The sequence below is a fragment of the Bombus flavifrons genome, chromosome 13 (genome assembly GCF_040668555.2).
Source record: "Bombus flavifrons isolate JBK064 chromosome 13, iyBomFlav1_principal, whole genome shotgun sequence".
Lineage (NCBI taxonomy): Eukaryota > Metazoa > Arthropoda > Insecta > Hymenoptera > Apidae > Bombus > Bombus flavifrons.
In genome coordinates, this window is record NC_138454.1 from 6,799,979 (window position 1) to 6,820,898 (window position 20,920).

General features: G+C 43.7%; 1 protein-coding gene across 3 annotated transcripts in view; it reads left to right on the top strand.

Moving 5' to 3' along the window:
• Positions 1-9,648: 9,648 nt before the first annotated feature.
• LOC138185878 (uncharacterized) overlaps positions 9,649-20,920 on the top strand; it is a 166,032-nt gene continuing 154,760 nt past the window's right edge. For 2 of the 3 annotated variants that reach the window (XM_069125196.1, XM_069125198.1), the window contains exons 1-2: positions 9,649-9,854; positions 10,836-12,018. The gene's annotated coding sequence lies outside the window, so the exon portion shown is untranslated. The remainder of the gene's footprint in view (positions 9,855-10,835; positions 12,019-20,920) is intronic. The other variant, XM_069125197.1, reaches the window with a different exon arrangement.

Here is a 20,920-nt window from a genome sequence, read left to right on the forward strand (position 1 = left end):
GGTAGGCGTGCATTGGCGAACAATACCAGCAACTCGTTTGTGTTAATTTGAGTCAATTATACTTGTACGCAAAGAGGAAAAACAAAACGCTATTTTCGTACTACAAACGCGAGCACTTCTATAAAAGGTCTCGTGCTTGTTTTACGATTAGCTCTTACGTTTTATCGGTTTAGCTAATTTTTTTCTGAAAAAAGAAAGGAAAAAGAAGAGAGAAGAGAAGGGAAAGACACGATAGAGCAAACAGTATCGAAAGATATTTTAAAATCCGTACTTAAAGGAGTTCTTTGATATCGCGAAGAGGCAAAGAAATATTTTACTGCTGCCTCCCTCACCCGGTGTCAGGTGGTTTTCATTTTACATGACAGGACTGGTCGATTGTCGGGTGTCGGAAGGAATCGATAAAACCATGCCGCATTCCGATTCGCGGCATCCTTTCCACGTCGCTCTTTTTTCCGGTGTCTGGAACATCTGCATAAACGTGCAATTTCTCGGCGACAGGTAGCCATGGCTACCACCTTCATACATCGAACCACTGCACACATCTCAACGTCCGCTCGACACAGGATCTCCATTCCTCGGTCTCGTTTATTTTCGTTCCTCGTCGCATCCACATAACCAGGATTTTACAAGGGGACATTGTTATTCGAACGACAAAGCAGACGTCGGTTGTTATCCTTTCAACATTGTTCGTCAACCGCGTTTAACTTCATTTCGTCTGTGAATCATATTTGCTTAATGGTACAACCGATACAGGATACTTCCGTTGAGTAAACCGGTCGCCATCGCAATTCGTCCCTGTCATCGTTGACGAACTGTTAATATTTTATTACATATGTCATGCAAAATACATCAGAATGAAAATGTGAAATTTCATCGAGTTTCGTTCTTTATTTATTTGACTGGCTATTCTTTTCAAATGACGTTCCCAATACATTTTTTCATATTTAATTGAATTGCATTTTCCCAGCTTGTGCCGAATATTTCCCAAATAAATAATTACCAACTTATCTTTCAATGCATATGGACCAATTGTTAATAATTTCCAATACGTGCATGCACAAACAGAACGATTTTTTACTAAGAGGAAAACGCTCCACCACCTACAGCGTATTGCTTTGAAATAAAAGCGCTCAACATCACGTTTTGTTAGCCCAACTTTTCTCGTAGCTCGTATTTTTTAGCTATATTACCGCGGACAGCGTTGCGCACGCGAAATTTACATTGCAAATATTTTTCCGCGCAAATATGCTCCTGTTTATTGTTCCCCTGCATGGCTCCATACACCCGCGGGCGCTAGATGAATTTATTAATTCTTTGTTATTCGTTCATGTCTCCGAGTTACTTCCTAATTACATTTTCCTGCCGTAAAGTTACTACTACTTACTCCACGTTTGCCTCGTAAACACGTATATGAGAATACGCGTTGATTCATTTGTTAAAAAAAAAAAAAAACATTGCTTTACACCCTATCGACTTGTTTTATATTCTACCGCTTGAAATTTCTTAGATTCCTGGAAGTTTGGCCCTACAACGAGTACGCTTTTAAGATAACGACGTGTGTGGCTGGGGGAAAAGGGGAACTACGTAAGTTCTAGCGGTTGTATGCTGCACATTGTACAGGTTCGGTTATCTGCATGCACCTGTGCCCGACTTGGATGTCTGTTTGTGGCCGACTACGGCCGGAGAAAGGCGGTTCTTTCTCCATTGTAATTCGGTAGCCTCGGGCTACTCCAGATTGACTATACTCGACTGACCATAGAGGAGCTTGAGGCAACGAGTGTGCAAAACGGAACAATGGTCGTCATGTCGGTCCTCCAAAGCGCGGCGTATGCATTTCTTTTCGTGAAGCATTTTCTGCTTACGGGGCGTTCGAAATGTCAAGACGAGCAAGATAAGAGATCGCGGCTTCCGGGTCAGACAGCTTTTCTACCAATTACCACGATCACCGCGGGACCCGTATCCTTATTTAAATGATATTCTAACGAGCGTCCAGCTGACTCGACAGCGAGAAAGAGCATTATATTCTCGTTATAACTTTCGCCTACACGATACGCGAAAACATTTTCCTCTTTGCTTTGGAAGATGTAATCTAACCAACTATACGTTCATATGTACGATCAACATTGCAATTGAGTTTCACGCGGAGCAATTTCTTGAACAGATCGGTCATTACGGCCACTTGCATGGACAGAGCGAAATGATTAATGCTATGATTCCTGTAATGCAAAGTTCAAGGTTGCATGTTATATGATAGGGAAGTCTCGAGAATTTTCTTCCCTTCCAGCTGTGTCATATGGAGCACATGCTAAATATTTATGTTCCTCTCGATAGTATCGAGCAACGCCTAGAGGTTAGGAATGGAAGCTACCGCGAAGCTGCCTACTCGACGAGCATCCAAAGAAAAACAAATAAACGTGGTATACCTAGTGGTGTAGGGTAGATGGATTTGCCGTTTCGGGTCACCGGAAACGATGGGTGTTGGTATTTTTGAAACGATAGTAAGCTTTTGAGATGAAAGTGAATCCCTTGTTTTCATGCTGTTTTAAAAGGACAATAGTATCCTTCCGTTTCGTAAAAGAGAACTTTTTCGAACGATTGTTTTTTCATTTAATAGTAAAGAATTAAATTGACTTAACCTTCAATGCGGCTTATCCTCAGTTGCATGGCATATCCGCGATTGTACGGTTTACCTATGGTTGTACAGTGTAAAATATGAAGTTTGTCGTTATTCGTCACACATAACGAAACACTCCTTGAATGTATTCTCAGCTTCAAAAAGGTTATTTTAGCACGAAGATCACTGAAGTTTGTAAAGTTCCAAATTCAAATCCAAGTTCATTTTAATTTTATTCTAACCACAAACGATATCGTAACGTTACTTCAGATCGCGGCTCGCGACGTGTCCATAAATACAAAAATGACACTAACAATAAGATGGCACCCGACGATACTTTGAATTGTCAGAGAAAAAACACGTTAATTGGTTGATTTATCTAAAACGAACTTCATCTATGATATAATCGATTTGATTGGCTAAAACAATATTGACGCTCTGCTGGCCACTAGTGAAAGCAACGATTTTATAAAGTGCGCGCGTCGTGATGGAACATCGTGTTTGTGACACAGTGAATTTGCATGAATTTCATTCCGAATGCGACACAACTAATAGCTCGACGCATAAAAGGTAATATTCTGTATTTGCGTTACGTAGCAATCCTCTCGGCAATCTAGAAAAAAATCTCTCTGACTTGAATCCTAACCATAAAAATCCAACAGTGTAACCATTTAACTGGTGCAGCGAAGTCACTCGTTGCCTCGAATTAGCCTTGACTCTATTCTGCTTTTGATCAAAGATGCCGTTTTTGCAAGTGAAATCATTGCGAAATGTTCGCTCGAATGCGAATAATCTCGTCTGTTCTCGACTTGTTGGCGCTCCGATCGCCGATGCTGTTTCTTTTCTAACAATGGTCACCGTGTGTTTGTAGATCGAGATATCGTCGAGCTTGCACACATTGGATCGTATCCGTGACCAATAAACCCCTGTTCTCGGCCCTTTCTCCCGGAAACGCATCAGGATGAGTCGCAGAGGCTGTTACCTCCTTCTCTACGTCGTCGTCCGTAAAGGTAAGTCACGTTCGAATGATAAATACCGCGAGTACACGCGGCTAGCGTGCACAGGGCCGTATCAACTTGGCGTTCCTTTGCACGCAACCGCGTGTCTATGCATCGCATACTGTACATCTATTTCGCCCTCGAAACTTTTTTCACTTTTAATTCACAAATAATTATCCGTATAAACTTCCAAGAAGATTCTACACGAATGATAGAAAATTATAGAAGCAGAAGAGCTTCCACCGTATTTCTCTACTACGTATGTAGAATGATTTATGAAATTAGATAAAATTTTTATTTTATACACGAGAGAAGAAACGACCGATGAAAGATCGCTTGCTATCTCACAAACGACGCTAGTGTATAGCGATTGTATAGTTTTTCCCTTGTTGACATCAATATATTCTCCTCAAATTTAATTTTACACCGTTCCATACATAAGCGTGAATAAGTATGTAACTTCATTTGAAGCGCTGTATGGCGATTACTATTGCAAAGCTACGTTCCCCCGTGTTCTCTGGTCGTATACGCGAAATTAGCAGAGCCGATGTACGCTACGTTGCATTGGCTGTGTAATGGCGCACATCTGGTGCTCCGTTCGGTACAGGATCCAAGCGCACAATATGATCACGGGGACAAAAGGCGGAACACCATGAATATATCCTTAGTGGCTGGCCTGCTGCGTCTTTGTCTTACCGTATCCTCTCTCCTTCTTTCTGACATTCCGATTTTTCATCCCCTGCATCTCCCGCCCTTGCCATGCAATTTTTCTGGGCTCTCTGCTCGTCGACCGGCTTATTGTTCCGATCCTGCGTTAAAATATAGCCACTCAAAAAGCCGCCTACACAGGGGACAAAGGCAAGGAATTTAAGGCAGTTTAGGAGTTTCTGCCCTGTATGCACACGCACCCCTATATTCAACCGGGTCGTCAGCCCTTACGTATCCGCGTGTATTGAGCACCATCCGTTTGGTTTCTACAGGAAATTTCCAAACAACTGTCGGGGAAAGTCGTTGGCTAGCCGCTTTTCTGCCTTTTGGTTTCCGTACCGGGAATAGTTTCAACGAACTCTAATGGAAGCTGGTTAACGCGACGGAGTTACACGGAAATCAACTATATCGTCGGTTAGTTATTTATTGCGGGATTGTAGTTTATTGGCGTTCCTTCATCGCTGTTCGCCACGGAGGAATTCGACGCGCTACCTGCCGTGGGCTATGGAGAACACGCGGCTTTTGTGAAATTTAACCAGTAATTCCACCAGACTGGTTTACATTTCTCTGCCATTTACGGTCATTCCTCTCTCGAGAGAAATAAATGTTACAATATTTATACCGCTTGATGAACAGTCTATCGATTTAGTTCAGCCTCGCGGTTATTCTCTGTTTCTTCTTGTTCTCCTTCTCGGTAACCGAACAATTATCGCTGTGGTCTTCGAAACGTTCCATCACGAAACGGAAAGGGGATCATAAAGTATCGTTAAAGTATGCTGTAGAGCGAACCCGACCTCTGGAGGTTTGGCCTCGAAGAGCAGTTTCCGCTCGCAATAATTCCATCGTTCGTTTCCTGCTCAACGGCGCTTTTTGCGCCTGTGCTCCACTTTAAATACACGAACACCGCACCTACTTCAATTCCATCGTTATCATCGAGTCACTCTAGTCTTTGACTTCGCGTCTTTTCCTACCACGAACACGACAGAGACCAGTTCTGTATAATCATCAGTCGTATCGAGACATTAAGCGATACCAACGTCACTGTGACGCGGTAAAGTGGCCGCAACGCGTTCTCCGAGCGACGTGACACGAAGATATCTGACGAGTCTTGAAATTCGAGCTATAAAACCGAATCGCAATTGCGCGACCTCGTAACGGTTTGCTAGACGGAAGGAAAAACGTAGCGGATCTAATGGGTCGTAGTTATTTTCCTATTCGACCTGCACCAAGACGTCGATCAACATAAAGATTCGAGGTTAGCAGTGCTAAAACGTTCGTGAGAGAAGCAAACATCGAGGTTTCACGATGACCGTTCGTTTCAGTCGCAGTAATACACGACCCTCGGTGGACCGAAAAGGCTTGGAATCGCATCCGGAAACCGGTTGCAGAAAATACACGTCACTAACTGAACCGTCCCCTGTAATTTTACGGGCGAAACCACATTTATCTAGAAATTACACGTTTTCGATGGCCAGTGCTCCTCGACATTTCACGTTTCGATGATAATAAAGTCGAGTGGATCAGGTAGCTTTTCAGAAACAGCATCGCGAAACTTTTCGAATAATTATCCGGAAAAATCCTCGGAGTTGTTAATTCGTACTTCTAATTTTCTACCTTCATTTCTGTAATTTAGTTACGCGATTATCTTCGTTTGCGGAATAAAATCTGGAATTTCCAGAAACTAATAACATTTGGTGATATTTTTTGTCGACTGTCGCGTATGATTTTCGGGAAAAATTTTCGCGATCACTTTGTAGAATAAACGCATGACGTTTATAATATAATAACTATTTTTCTATAATATAATAACTATTTTTGAGGCGAAGCGGTAGTCGAAATTCTCAACTTTAGCTACGGTTGACCCATTCCTCTGGCTTCCGGCGTGCTTTAACGCGGTTCGAGAATTCTCGGCGAGCGCGTTTGCATTCGCGACGCGCCGCGCAATGGGCCAGTTAACGTTCTCTCGAACTACGCAGCTAGATTGTCGTGTGCAGCTGCCGACGTGAATTCTGCATTAACGCCGCGAACAACACGATTCACGCAACATCGGCTCGTTCTCGCCAGTGTTGGCAAGGTCTATGTACTATATCCTCCCAGTCTGACCGAGGAATTCCTCGAATCGTGCCTAGTCCGACAGAGAAACTTTGAAATGTCGAAACCAGCGATGCTAAGCACGGATAAAAGATTATTGAAAATTGACGCCGTTTGACGTGTTTCTGTATTCGAGGCTGCGTTTATCTCGACGAAATCACATCATCGATATAGTCGCTTTTGTCTGGAATACGACACCCATGATTCACAGTCGTCTTTCGACGACTACAGCATTGCAACGTCTGCAGCTGGCAAGAGAGGAAATATATTTTGTTACCTAATTAGTAAAAAGGTAGCGAGAAGTTTCCAGCTATTGGTGTTGCGAGTTCGTAGAACTTTCGCAGCGAGAAACCTGAGCGTTACAACGAGAAAGCGAGACAAACGAAATCCCTTCTCAGGAGACTATGGCGAAAGTTTTGCTCAGAATTTTCTCAAGCATCGACACCGGCGGTCTCAACGTCTCTGTTCTTTTTTCGTGTCATTCTGTTTTTTGTTCTCTAGTACATACTCCAAATGCCCTTTCTATGTATCGTTCTCTACGTGCATCGGTTTGCATATCTAAGCAACAACGTTTTCTCTGAAAGCGGCCCTCCTCAAGACGTTTATTTGCACGAGTGTCGCCGGACACGAGACAAAGTTTCATAGGTCGTGTTTGCGGAGAGGTAACGTGTTAATTCGCAAACTTGAAGCTCGCAGTTAAAAGCTCGCTTGGGAAGTTGCGTCAATTTTGGTAGGTAAACCTGTAAACTTTTGACTAGTTCCTAATCTCGCGCCGTCCCGCGCTCAAATTCCTAAGATTCGCGTTGAATTTTCCAACGGCGACACGACGAGTCTCAGAGTCCTTGGGTACCTGCAGAGCGAGAGGCGAACACACGCTACGCGCGTGGAAGGCTTGTTTCACGGAAGTACTGGCGAGGAACGAGGAAACTTCTCGTTCTCGGTGGTTTGTCGTTTGCCCTGGTATAATGCGCCACCACCCTTCTCGTCAACCCTTAAACTCCCTCGTAAACAATTCCGTGCTCGTAGCGAACATACTCGCAGCTCGTGCTGCACGATTTACTTGGGGTTGAAGAACATTTAAGCTTTTTTACGGATGTCGCCGCCGGGTCTCTCACAGGAAATATTAGCTTATACAGGGAAACAATGCTTTCCAGTTTCTCGATCGTAAAAATCTCTTTACCGACGGGAAACAGGCGAAAGAAGTTGATGCAACGTGTATAAAGTTCTTCCTTAGATTAATTTCCGTTTTTGCGTGACGTCTCTCTCGTTGAACTCGTTGCTTCCTGTTTCCTTCTGTATGGAGATAAAACTCTAACGAAAAACCGACCAGAGGTGTTTTATGTTTTTCTCTTGATTTTTATTTTTTTTTATTTTTTTTTCTTACGTGGGATGGAAATGAAATTTTCGAAGATATTCCTTATACAAGATTCGTAGATTTTTGGACGGATGTCTTTTGGAAAATTGAAATCAACGGAGGTAAGAAATTAATTAAGAAGCGGGAATATTTAAGGGGCTGAACGAAGTTGCGTACAAAGCTCGGTGAAGGCTATTATGCAAGCGGTGTCGAGCTCATAATTCGATTCACGGGTGGAAAAGCGACGGTTGTACGGCTATTACGAGCCGGAATAAACTACAAGCTTATATCGGTGAATAGGCGCGGCACAAGTTCACGTGAAAAACGTGCGATATGCACGCGCGACTCCCATTCGAGTAATACGACTCTACGAACTTCCGTCGCGCGATACATTAATAAATCCGCGAAGTCACATTTTCTCATATGTACGTACAGTTGCCCGCTGGCGATGTAATCGTTCGTTTCACTCATGTAACTTAACATCGTAGTGAAAATGAACCAACAAATCCTGCTGGTATACCTCGCCGTAAAAACGAGATAGAAGAAGAGAAACAAAAAAAAAAAAAAAAAAAAAAAGAAAAATATATAGAAGAAACAAGAAAGCTTGAAATTCAGGTAGCGCGTTCGAGGCGCGACCGCGAATAAGAATCTCGAGATTAAATAGAAGAGAAACCACGTGGGACTCGATTCGTAGCGTCAGACCTTATTCGTTGCCCTTCGACGCGTTTTCGTTCGATGGTGTGCGTTGAACTTTGTCCGTGTGCGAAAAACATCGTCCACGCCGTGGACCAGTCGAGTTTCTTAATGAGGGAGACGCTCACAAGAGTCACTGTGTATGCACCTTGATGGCTGGTGTTGGTGCACGCATACCTGCAGGTATGTGCCCATGTGGTACGCAGCTGGGGCACCTCCATCTCCTATTGGAACCAGCTTCGCCACATTCCCTGGCCTGACTACCTGGGAACTCGGTGTTTCGTCACGAGCTCCTCGTGCTCGTCACTCTTCTCGCACGATCGAGGGGCTCGAGGCCGCGTGGCCACCGCCGGTCAAACTTGATTTTCGACTGTGTGGAATTTTCGGAGCAACGTGGACGGCGCTTCATCTCAGAATCGGTTTTACCCAGTGGTAGCTTTGATAGTTTGTTCGCTTTATTTTTGGGTTCGGTGGCGTGCAGTTTTTTAGTGCTCACCGATACAGCGGGATCAACGATACAGTCGCTGTTGACATTCGGGAATTGTTGACTTATCGGTTCTCGAGCGGTGATAGTTTAATTTCGTTAAAACGTCGCGCGTGTCGGTTGAGTTTTATTTTGTTTCGATGGTATCGATGCAGAGGGATGAAATTGTGACGTTTCATTAATTTAATTGAACGATGCCACGGCGCGATGTGTTGCGTGATGCCTTCACCCCGATCTCATTCGTCTTCCCTGACTATGGTCGAACAAAAATTTTCTTCCTTCTCTTCGTTTGTATTTGTCGGCTAAAAGAATCTTCTTTCCTATGGGCACGAGCTACGGTTATAAAATTGAAGACACGAACCACGATTTATGAAGAGCCACGGAAGAAAAATAATATCGAGAATTGCAGCTACTCTGCGATAAAACTCGCACATTTTCCTTGAGAATATGGTTTTCGAAATTCCAGCAAGAATTATTATCTTCTACTGTTGATCGTATCGCTGCGATATTTTATACATCCGTAGCTTGATTCTCTCTTTAGAATTCAACAATACGGTTTCAACAAAAACTACGAATATAGCGTATCGTGCTATGGCACATCGAAGGCGGGGCCCTAAAGAAATCGGACCCTCGGTTGCTCCGCTCCTGTTTGTCGTCCCTCGATCACGATCCCGATCCACGCGGCAGTCTTACCGCGCCAGCGCGATCGAGAGGATCGATGTTGTGCATCGCGCCTGCGTCTCGATTTTCGACAAATCGGCTCACCGACCAATTTCGTGACATATCAGTGCAGTGAGATAAAATCAAGAGACCTTTTCCTCCATTGTGCGAGCGATATTCCTTTGAGAAAAATATATCTGTGAAAAGTCTGGAGATAATATGTGGTACGGTTTTCTTAGTGACATCGCGCAGGTGATTGTTCGTTGAAATAAAGTATTATTCCTTTCTCATCCATAATATGCGAGCATCGTTAATTCACCGACAGTTTTTTTCAGCCGCGTTATTCAAACTCTCTCGACCCGAGGCGTCTCCGGTTGTCGCGTTGCGTACGCAGCTCCGTTTCGTCTTCCAGCTTGTTCTCTTTCATTCTTTGTTGAACAACTTCTCTTTCCGTGTTTCTGTTTTCTTTTCCGTGGAATACACGAGAGCATATATCAGCTACCGTGACGAGCCATGTTTTCCACAGTGGATTTCCACGACGTCGCTATGAGGTGAAATATGCGAGTTCGCTCCTCTAGTGTCGACAGTAGCAGACAATTATTTTAATGCCCTTAAGATCACACCCCGCTTACAAGATCTTTCTCAGGTAATTTCTTAAGAAGGGTATCCGACTCGTCTGTCGCTCCTTAAGCTTGTTTAATCTCTTCGTCGTCTTTTAACAGCGCCACGACATAATCCAAAATTCATTGTCTCTCTCGAGTTTAACCTCGTCCATTCCACCGGGACCTTTCTATCGTAACGCTGTCAAAATTTATACTCCTTCAGTTTCCTTCTCCCTTTTTTCTTCTCTGTCGCTTATTACCATCAATTTTATTGCCTCTTGATACCTAACCGAGGTCTCCTTTTTTATCTGTCCATTGAGAGATAAAAAAAAAAAAAAAAAATGACCCTTGCTCGTTAGGTTATAATAAGTACATACTGTAGTTTGTAGCTTCGTATCGATAAATTATATCGTTCTTTACGATCCTCTTCCGGGCTGCAACTCGTCCGTAACGAATTGCCTTCTTCTGTTTCTCAATGCGAACGCATCTCTTCGTCGAACGAGTTACGACAACCAACGATACCCGTCGAACTTCACAGGTTTGCTCGATAGACGGTGGAAGGGGCGCGAAAACCGGAAGCCTGGCACGCTCACCAAACCATGGTGATTAATGTTCGACGATCGTTTTACAGAAGGCGCATCGTTCCGGCATAGCATCGAGCGATAGGCTGCGTGCACTGCTTCGTTCCCGCGGCTGATAACAGTGTTTGAACTGTCAGTCCGTCGCGTCGGACTGATAGTGAGTCCGGTTGCACAATTAGACGCCCGTGAAAAGTTCGACTCGGCGACGGTGTGATTAATCGTGTTGACTGACGTGTCCGACGAACAACACCGGAAAGAAAGAGTTACGAGACATTCCGACGATATTTCAGTGGTTGCCGAAAAACCTGTGCTTTCGAGCGGATAAAAAGAAATGGTACCGACGATCGTTAAACATCATCTATACGCGGAGAGCGTCACGGGGACGTTAAATTGTACGATCGATGCGTCCGCCGGCAGAAAGAAAAGATTCTGGAAGACACGCCGATAAATAACACAGTGGCTGAAGTGTTCCACGAACGATGCTTGCGGTCTGCTGGTATCTCGGTTGAGACGCCGGCAGAAATAGAAGCCAGTGATTGATTGTGCGAGGCCCGTCACGAAAGGAATGTAATCAGCGCACGGTGAATCTCTATCCGGTTAAATCACAGTGTTTACTCGGGGTACGATCATACACGAACGTGCTCGAAACCTCGAGCCAATGTCCTATTCTGACTTGAAGTTACCCCCATGAAAAGTTGTACTTTGATGGAAAAGTAGTCTGGTGAGTCTCGCGAGTCTCAAATCGACGAAGCGTTAGTGCGACGCTTGTGATTCTTGCACTGTTCCCTTTCGAATCGAAACGTCTCTGTGCAAAAGTTTTCATCGAAGAAGACGCGAAAGTCTATCGGTTGAACGAGCAGGCGTGATATTTCTCTCTTCGTCTGAAGTTTCTTACTTTGGTGTTCTACGAATTGTTTCCCTTGCCCGATAGTGCATCACGATATTCTCTCGTGACTATCACGCGTCGAGTCGCGTAGTACATACCTGTTGTCACAAATCAGCGGATGACTTGGCGGCGCTGGACTGATAGCGAGACCCATTCGATGTGCAATCAGGAATCACCGATGGCGCAGGGCATCGAGTGGCTGACAACGTGCACCACCGGTTAATGCCGGCTACGACGAAATTACGCTGTGCTAGCGCAGCCAGAAATTGCCAGGATAACGTAGCCACAGTCGATTACTGGGAGTAGTCAGCAGGAGAGATCCGATCCCAGCGGATGCGTCGCGCTAGGTATGTATGTACTGTACATTCTGCATGTCTTTACACATGCTCGCATAACGCTCGTACTCGAAAGTAGATTTATGAGTCTCTTTAGAAGTGTCGTAATTCGCCAATTTGAACACTTCGTTTTTGTTCGGAATTTTGAGTGGCCGTCCGTTTATGGCACGAACAGGCCCATTCCCTTCTTTAGAAAATTCCGAATTACGTGTCCTTCCCGAGCTGTAAACCTCATGACTCCGAGGTCAGATAAAAAACCCCGGGAAAGGGTCAGCCGAAAGGGTACAATGGACAGATGAAACCCACGTCTGGTAGGGAGAATCAGCAACGTAGAAGGACAGTTCATCAGGCATCATACTATGCGGGCGAAATACTTCACTACTAACAAGATCTTACCACCACCGTGTTCATAACATCACACTTTACTTTCATACAACAAATACAGTGCTAGAGATTACACTAACACTCGATCTATTAAACCTTCTCCACCTTGAACGTTAATTCATTCGAGGTACGCGATATCGACCGATCGGTTTGACCTAACCGCTTGCTCTGTAGTCGAGAATTCGCAACAGTATTCTTTTTCTTAGCTCATCGATAAGTTTGTGACTCGTGTAGAACGACTGATGGAACTTTAACTAAAGTTGATACATATAAAATTGATTTTTAAATCTGAGGAAAGTAGTAGGTAATGATAGTCGTTCATTAAGAACGAATGTTTGCCAGAAACGTTGCCTGAATATCCGCAGTAAAGATCCGTGCGTTTGCTGTGTTAATCGTCAGCCGCCTGATATGATATTGCAATATATTAGTAGTAATCGACAGTGTCACAGTAATTAAAGATACAGGCAGCGCGGCATCGTAGTATGCACCGTTCTCGACAATTTCACGTCGTTCTACGGTATCATTCACAGAATCCTACGCAGAGAGAATCCCCTCTAGCTTGATACGAAGATCGAATGACGGGGCGAGCGTGGGTGTACTACGCTCGTACGATCGGCAGACGCGGAGCCGGTTAACGCGCAAAATGCGAACAAAGAAAGTTTCATGGGCGCGGTGATGACTTATCGCGGGTTCGTTTTCGGTTTTGTTTCGTTTCGATCATTCCACCGTATAGTCACACGAATACTGTGTTAAAACTTAACGATTTTACAAGCCGATGATCGCGTTGATAAATTCGTTTGGTCGTTATCCCACTTAATTACGACTATAATGGATTTTGCGAAATGTTTACGTCCATGCGTTTCGTGTACACGGATCGTCTCTGAAAATATGTATCTCTATATGGAAAAATAAGCCTGAAGTAATCTTATTCTATGTTTTCGATTTATTTTTCTCGATTGTATTATGATTGCTGAAAACACCGTGTACGATACTTTACGATATTTTGTATTAATAAATTCGGTAAATTTAGATAGTGCGGATTTGAAAGTATCGTTGGCGCGTTTATTCGAGCATTGTTTTCAAGAGATAAATCGGGAACATTTTCGTATTGTGATAACCTCATTCCAGGAATAAATTTTCGAATTACCAGCGTCATTAGGGATTCGGGAAAAATAACGATTGACACGAAATTACTGGACGAACCGGAGCTCGTGCCACGAATAACGAACGGTCAAAGCACTACAGTGTGCGTGGCCGTACGATAAAGCTGGACGAACATTCACCACGGGCCGATTCATATTCCCTGCGATTATCAGTCTCCGAATGAGCCGAACAATGCGACGAGAATGGCCGCACGCCGCTCGTTCGTGTTGGTTATCTTCGTGTGAATGCACTTGCAGCCCGGCACGGCGTCGCGTCGCTCGGTTTTGAAAAGAGAGAGCGCCGCCTCGTAACGAGTGTATCCGGTACAAAAGCGAGATCAAAGACGAGCAGCCGGCAGGCTGCTCCGTTCCGAGGAATCGAACGTCTGTGGGAGCGTTTTCGACGACGTCTATTGCCTCCAATATCGTGGAATCACGCCTTCGTTAACGTTGTAGCTGCACGAAAATCCTACGAAAGCTCGTTGTACTTCGTTCCTTCCTTAATTTCGACGAAATTAAATTTTTTTTCCTCGGCCAGATGGCGGGAGCTTGCATGGTTACGACGTTGAATTGAATCAACGGGGTCCTATGGACGTGCCAATGAACTCTAATCGATTACAATGAGTTCTCTTTGCGAGACTGATAATTCTTTCGACCGATGGGAAATTCGTAATCTACTTTTCTCGCAAGGATCTGTATCACGTACAGTTGTGAAAATAGGGATTACACCCCGAGCGAGGAATGCCTTTGAATTCTGGCTTTAAACATCTGTCGTGGATCGAGGGTCATCATTTCGAACGTTGCGAAACATTTCTCACGAATAAAGCTGCCTCTTTTCTCATCCAATCGCGTCACAAAGCGGCAGAGAAGCTGGTCCAAATTTAGGGCAATAACGAAGGATATAAATAAGTCGCGTACAGCGAGGACCCTCGAAAGAAAAAACTCATTTCGCATCGCGGTGGTACGATATCTCGCACGAGTTGGCAACGCACATTGTCTTGTCAGAAATGGGCACGTGGTTTATTTGCAAAGAAAAACGACCCGCTTCTCTGTAAGGCCGGGAAAAAATAGAAGAAGAGGGGAAGAAGAGAGAGAAGACAGGAGTACGGCCCCTGGGGACCACATCTGCGGGCCACGAATCAGGCCCCACGTGGAGAGAATCTTTGCTCAAAGTAAAAAAAGTCGCAAAGGGTGCGTCTTATTACAGTTATCATTAAAGACTTTAAAACAAAAAAAAAAAAGCTGACTTCCATCTCTAATATCGTTTATTAAAAACATATTTCCGTACTTTGTGAACAATCTTAAAGATTTCATTAACCGTTCGAATATGGCTGCCGTCAGCGAGCAATATTAATATTTTATTCGAGCTTTAGATGCGCGGCGATCGCGTAGAATAAATTCTGTAGGAATTTGAAGGAAATTTAATACAAACTTTATAGAAAATTTAGAAAGTTTGTGGATTGCTTATCTTCGTGTATCGTACGGGTAACGATACTGTATTTACCTTTGTCATATTTTTACGTTTCGAAGGAACGATTTATGGAAACGTAACCGTACTTAAAGTTCTGAAAAAGCAAGCTGCAATTGGCAATAAATATTTACAAACGTTCAAGCCTTGGTTGATTTACAACACGAGGTACACGAGTCAGGCACGAAGAGTTAATCAGCGACCGTGAAGGATCCGCTACTTCCGAGGCTTGCAAGCCATTAACGATGAATAGGGAAAGGAAGACTTAATAGAGCGAGGTGGCCACGGACGGTGTGTCGCAAAATTCAATCGCGGGGGCGCTCTTTCAAAGGAGAATGGAATCTTTTTCTTAATTGCAGGAACCCGCGCGTTACACTGTAACCACGCGGCATATGATAAATAGCAAGCAACGGTCAAAGGGAGCATCGCAATATGAACAGAAATAGCAATCGTTTCACGGGGCATTTCTATGCGTGGTTCGCTCGGTGCAGTTGCACAGGTCATACACCTCAAAGGCTAGCCTTGTCAGGGCCATGAATAGCCCATCGGCTTAGGAACATGGTAGAGGAGCAGGGTAGGAGCTCGTGAAAGGGTATCGAGTGTTTTCAGAAGGTTCTCTCGAGAACCACTGGGATACCATCGAGAAGAATAGGGACGAAAGGTTAGAAGCGATACATCTATTCCGATTTTTTCCGAGGAATCTGGGTGGCATCCTTAACTTGGAAACTCACTTTTCTAGATTTTCCAAGAAAATAGGGAGAGAACGGCACTCCCTATTTTCTCTCCCATGTCTTTTGCTCACGTGTTTGTACTAACTTTGAAATTCAATTTTGTAAGGTCGTTTATTTAGGTCCTGAAATCGTTCACTTATATTCTGCATTTGTTTATTTACATTTCAAATTAAACTTCAAAAGATTTTGCACCGTGCTCATAATATATTCATAAAAACTTTCTGAGGTAAGTGTTCGAATAATTTCATGAGCTGGCGCAGTTCTGTACTTCTGAATGTTCAGTATCTATATCCGCGAGGATCGAGTTCCCTATTAAAAATCCTAAAGATGTAATGAAACTTTTATAACGAGATGTATTAAAGAGGGAATATTGAAACGTTCGATGCTCGTCTTCCATGGCTACGATTTTTAATATCCTCGAGGCGAGATTTTTTTGCCTCCCATTAATATCCATATCACGTACTTCGGTATAATGGTACCTCGGTTACATCGCCGGTCTTTGTGAAATGATTGATATTCCAAACGTGTCTTTCCCTAGCGTTCACAAATTCGGAACGAAAAATTTCAATTCCCGTGGCTCATAGAATTTTGTACCGATTCTGACAGAAAAGAGAATTCTCGCTAATATATTTTAATTACGCAGTGATAAAATATCTACCATTACGCGAATATAATCTTCTTCCATCATCATAGACTCTTGTGGCCGCTCGTGCTTTGATGCGAATCTACACGGTGTTTCATTAACAGATCCTTTCTGAATGAACGAACAACTAGGGTCACGTTTTGTTCGGAATTAGGTTATGCACTCTGTCTCCTCGGTCCTTTATTTCACACTTCATCGCCTTTTACTTTATGCTCCAATCGTGTGCATCTGTGACCTTATTCCTTTCTTATATATAAGATTATCTAAAATTAAAACCATTCGGATAAATGCAACCTTCCGATAAGAAATTCTTACTTTATATTTCGATATGATCTTTTACACGTTGATTAAAATATTTTCTGCTCGAGTTGCAGCAGAATTGTAGTAACACCTTGTATGCAGAAATGCGTGTGTGATTAAGTGGCGCGGAGGAGTTGTATTATCTGACGTTACGTAGGTGAACATCAATCTGTTAGAAAGATTAATGGTTTGACATTATCATGCAGATATGGTGAAGTCAATCTGCGGGTTTTTTGAGATGCACGAAGTCTTCATTTTCATTTGACGTGCCAAAACTTCGTTTATCATGTTCGACAAAATCTCGATACTCCGTGTGATGGTTTTTCCCTTTGCCTTTTCTTCCTTGTAATTTTATTACAAAAAGTCCTCTCAAAAGGTCGTACCTATAGAAAGGGACAAGCTTTTCACATCAAAGTGGTAGTACGATTAAACGCTTTAACGCATGAAAAACCGAGCCTTTCATCCAGATATCAAATTCACGAGTGGGAGTGCGATGTACGTACAACTGCGAGTTGTCTGTCATCACGTCACCGAATCAACGCAATTACGCAAAGCTTTCGTGACACGATCGAATTTGCACATAATGCGTTTTATACATTCAGGTCTCACAGTCGAGACAGTTCCTCGTTCAGAATCATTGGGGGAAACGATAGAGACGTAGAAACGTGAAAGAAAGAGAGAGCAACGTAGGGTGAAGCAGAAACGAGATTAAAGGTCTCGTCGCGCGATCAATTGACGGGTCAAAAAGGTTTAAGCATCGTGCACAAGCCACTCGAACGAGCTGGTTTAACGAGCCAAACTAACGCTTACGAGTGTTTTCGCGATTGATGCTTGCAACGATTATTAACCCATTAGAAAATCGGTGCCACGGTCGAGTTGCCCACGTTGCTCTTCACGCATTCCTGCCCCGTTCCATTCAGAAGGCACGCGAGTCTTTCGACGTTGTTGTCGATGAATCGAGCAGATACGTTGTTCTCTCGGAGACGTTCCGCTGCTATTGGCACTGGTCCAACACCGTCTGTTTAAAGGTCCGTGAAGCAGCATGAGTACAATGGTTAAAAAACGCTTCCTCGATAGATAGGGGTGTCTTTATTTACACCCCATGCAATCCGGGTGGTCCGGAAGCGAATAAATCGAGAAGCATTCCCGTGGTATAGTTGTCTTTTCTCTAAGTGAGACGTTTCTTTTCTTTTCTTTTTTACTCTGTCATTTATCATTATTTTTTACTATTTATTTCGATTACATCTCGGATACTATTTGGTCATTTGGAATTCTCACAACTATCTTTGGCAAGCTTGCTTCGGGAACTTGCCATAATTACGGTCCACTCTTAATTTCTCTCGGACTGATAAAAGGAAAGGCATAAACGGTGGCGTGTTGGTAAGCGTGCATGCAGCTACGCAAAGAAGTATCCCAAACCTACGCGGCCTCGATCGCGTAGGCTCGTTGCACGATGGTAACAAGTGTGCATCGCGTTATGCGAATTAACAACGAGTGCAAAGATCAGCTGTTAGCCGTGCAAAGAAAGTGTATCGTCCACGCGTATAATTAGTATTCGTTCACGCGCGATCGTTCCTCGCCGAGACACATACGAGAGGAAACACAAGGCGTCGACTCGTGTGTGGTCCCCCTGAATCGTGCGCGCTACTCGATTCATCGACTTCGAGTCTCGTCGATTGGATACGAACGAGTACGGCACGAGACAGTGGAAATGTTCGTGTGTGGTATTTCGACGTTCACGAACATCGGATGTTAATTAGGACTTTTTCTTTTCTTTTTTACGATCTCAACCAGGAGAGTACACACGTCAGAATCCATTGGAGCGTCAGTTTTTAAACTTCGAAATTGTCTAGTTTGATTTGACGTTCTCGATTGGTATGAAATTCATGCAAATGTATGCCAAGGAAAGTTGCTATAACCAGAAATCCTCGAGTTTTTTTAGAGGCGGCAGCTTTTTCTTTCGATACTAACCAGTCACGGCCAACGATCCGAGAATCGTGTTAAATCCCAGCTAACTCTTTGATTCTGGCAGACATCAATCGAGATCCGGTCCGTTTCAGTCTGCTAGATTTCAATTGCGACGCAAATTACACCGATCCGTTGGACCTGAATCGAACAAGTCATATGTCATCCACTTGTGGCGGTTTCTTCTCGTTTCTCTTTTTCATCCAACTAATTATATTTTTAACTTCCCAGATCCTTCTTCGTTACGTTACGTATTCTCAATGTGAATTAATATCCGCTGGAAAAGCGTGTACCGTTTTCGGTTAAGCTACTTCAATTAGCAAAACGGGAATATGTCTGAAAAATGAAAATATCATCTTGTGATAATCATAGCACCTTGATGCATCTCGTTACGCGCTTCACTCTTAGGATCACTGAGTCGCATCGCAACGCGCTTGGAATTTTTAATTCCGTTCGTCATAGCATTACAGCGTCGCGAATCGAATCTTTGCCGATTTCTCACCCGTACCGCCGTATTTCATATAATTTACCGGAGACACGCTAGTTTAGTTGGTGCATTCGATTACGAGCTCGCAATCCGTGTGCTCTGGACGAAAGAGAAAAAATTCGTTAATAACGAATACCAATGGCGAACTATCACAGAATTGTAACAGGCGAGTACTCGGTATGGATGGTCGCGGTTATTAGCCGCGTAACGCGATCGCAGTAACGGTTTCAGAGGTAGATTTAAGATCCGGGTCAGTGCATCTGAAAAATAGGTTTTTGCGGTAGCGTTCCGTGTTTCAGCGACGACGATGGAACGCCGCCATTCAGAGTGCCGCGTTCCAGCCGCCACTGGAATGTATTTTTTCCAGATGACAATTACAACGAACCTTCTGTTTCGTTCCGTTCTCTTTCTCTTCCGTTTTTTGGTTCCTTTTATTTACCAGGTCCGCGCATTGTCTCGGAAGAAATGATTTTGTTGGTCGTTTAGCGGTCCAGGTTAACGCGATAAAGAGAAGGAGAGAGAGAGAGAGAGAGAGAGAGAGAGAGAGACTGGTAATCGCGTCTCTCGGTCGGATTTTCGAGGCAGCATGCGGTCGACGTCTTAATTGTGGGTCAATTTCAGAGAGAGAACGGGGCCACGGGCGAACAAGGCATATTTCTACGCACGAATCTCCCGGCGACGCGGTGGCCCACGGCCGATATCTCGATGAACAGATCTAAAAGTAGAACTCCAGCCGAGAGATCCTTGAGGCGAGGCCGCGTGGGAAACGTTAGAACGGTGTGTGGAGTACATACGTTTGATGGGACGTCGGTTTAATTCAATTTACGCTGCTCGTGATCCTATTCCCTCGCGTGAATTGAAACTAATCTGCCATGGCGAGCAGGACTTGACGTTTCGATATTTATCGCTGAAATTTTTGAGAATTTGCTCCGTACTATCCCTGTGATCCTATCGATGTAGTTGGAATTGCTTGTCTGCAATTGTCTGGAATTCTTGGAACGATCAGCGGGTAGTCGTTGAGAAATAAGCAGCTGGAAATTTATGCTGACGAAACAAAGGCAATTTAGAAACAAACGAGTTTAACCAATTGGAGTGTGTAACTCGAATGGAATCCATGGTTAATTAAATTATAATTAGGAATTAGTTTGTACTATCCCCATAGGAGAATTCCTGACTAAACGTTTTGATAAGGATTAACGGGTATGTCTGAAATGAATGTGTAGAACGATTAACAAGTCGTTTATGTTACGGAAAGCGTATTTGTGAATTCATAAGATGGACCTAATCTTTTGATATATCGATGATATAAATATACGCGACGAGCGTAAATATACTGCTCGATAGTCAATATTCAGCGTACAACGGTTGAGCAGGTACATTGAATTCCAAGCGGCCGTTATGGTCTTTAACGATTCGACGCACGAGCACGTGGCCGACCATTACAATATCTAATGCGCCCCAGGCCCGAAAACCGAATTAATTCCGACCGGATATCGGTCAACTACCGGATACTCCGCCATTGGTAGAACGTGCGGTTGCCGCTTAACCGGAAGCCGATGGGAGAACCGTTTTATGGAAGCTTGTGTCCTCGTGCCATCGTATCATCAAATATTCAAAAACTATTCGTCTCTTTGAATTATGAATTTCAGGACGGAATTTCAAACGAACATTTTCAATTTCCCATTCGCGTTCTCTCCATCTTTAACCCTTTCACTTCGGATTAAAAGGATGACGCGCCGTTGAGTAATTGTGTTGCGAAATTTCGTTTCTTAATTTACATGGATAACGCAATTA